Here is a 2,021-nt window from a genome sequence, read left to right on the forward strand (position 1 = left end):
TCAGACTATTTTTTACTGAAAATGTGTGCTTAAAAAACCCTCATGCAAATAACTTAAACATGAAACGTGACATACAAATTTGGAATTACCGCTATTTTATCCTTTTTACGACTGTCACCAGCTCTCTGCTCATAGAGCACTGAGCGATCAATGGTCTTTGATTGCTCAGTTGTCAGCTAGCGGGGGACAGATGCAGCATTGGGCCAGTGCTGCAACCACCTAGGTAAGTAAGGTAAGATTTATAGAAAAAAAACCCCCTAAACTTCTCTTTTAAGCTTGATATAAACTTTTATTTCTACTTCATGTGAGTGGCTAATTTGCATTTTTTACTAATAAACAATTTAAGCCACTGCATCTAAAAGCACCCTCTTGTGTCTCCTGTACATTACTGCAGATATTCTCCTTTGAAGCCAACTGCTATACCTCATTTGGTATTATGAACTATTCAACTAGGACTTCACCTCTCTAGAGTCTACTAGCTTGTTTCTTTGCACTATAATGAATTTTTATCTACATAATAGCTATTAAGGCACTTTTCAAGTGTAAGTTCGCTTTTTCAGAAAAAAATAAAAAAGGTGAACTAACACACTACACCCTTCCCACCATCCAGTCCCTACTGCATTTACTTTAATGGGTGATTAGCTCTCAGTACTTATGCCACTTGTGTGGAAGTCTGATTGATCAAATTAGTAATGCACTAGCACTGACCAATCAGAATCACTCTGAGCCCTCCTGGAAGCCCTACAGAAAGAAGAGGAAGAAAAGGGGGGAGTTCAAATACTTAGACCACAGCACCGACTGCTTCGGCACTGACAGGTTGTAGGCAGGTGCTGTCTCTTTTCTCCTTTGCAGGTGGCACTTAACGGTAGCGGCACTGAACAGGGAGAGGAAGTAAAGAGGAACATATTCCTTATGGTTTCCTGGGTCACTGGGGAAGGGCTCTGGTTGGATGCTGCCACCCCATGTGACTGTGGTGGCCATCTTGGTTCAGGCAGAGTCTATTTAAGACCCTGGCTCCCAGGCTTGGAGTGCATTTTTGCGTGGACAGGGGAAGGACAGGTTTCCCATCTTTCAGGGAAAGTGAATATAATTAAGGAAGGGTTTCGGACGGGTAGGGACAGGACAGAATAGGGACCCTCTATCCTAGCTTAGTCTAGCTAGGCTGCATTCCACTCTCTGAGACAGACACTGTCGGTACATGAGAACCTGTTCTGCTCTATATTTTTGGTACAGAACCATGAGTAGCCTCAGCCACTCCCGCTGGGCTGTTTGTATCTTTGAGCTGTTCCTTCAATACAAGTATTTTAATTGCAAATGGACTCAGTGTGTTCACTGCCGCCGCACCACGCTGCACCCACCCAAAAGGTAATCACCCCTAAAAACAGCAGGGACCAGGGGGGAGGGGAAGGCGTAGGATGCTAATTGACCTTTTACATTTTTTTTGAAAAGGTTGAATTAACCCTTTAAATGGATGTATTCTTGAAAACAATATTTTGACAAGACAAACGTGGATATGTTTGCTTTTTTTTTAATGTGGTTTACTATTGCTTTAACTGGTGGGTGGACCTGCACATATTTTGTGCACTGGTCCATTCCCTACTTATGAACAAAGTTTGAATACTTTATAGTAGATGCCTCTATTATGAATTCAGCAACTAATCAGGTAGGCTACTGATGCATTCCTTTCAAGCCACACACACACAGGTCTTTATTCTTCAAATGGTCACTATCTTGGGTGGTAAACTAACTAAATCCTTTGAAATTGTAGAATGTTTTAAGGATTTATATTCCTCCTTATATAATCTCCCAGACTCTCTTACTGCGTCCTCGCTGGAGGAAGGTGATGCCCTCATTTGTCAATATCCGCAAGAGGTCTCTCTGCCTAAACTGAACTGTGCTGAACTAGAAGCGAAAGGCATCAGGCCCAGGTGGCCTTATGATCCTTTATCATAAGTCTTTCCAGCACTGCTTATCCCCTTGATTCATTAAGGCATTTAACTCATTCACTCGCTTCAGGGTCA

This window comes from Staurois parvus, unplaced genomic scaffold (genome assembly GCF_062004578.1).
Source record: "Staurois parvus isolate SC_StPar_1 unplaced genomic scaffold, SC_StPar_1.0 ptg000005l, whole genome shotgun sequence".
Taxonomy (NCBI): Eukaryota; Metazoa; Chordata; class Amphibia; order Anura; family Ranidae; genus Staurois; species Staurois parvus.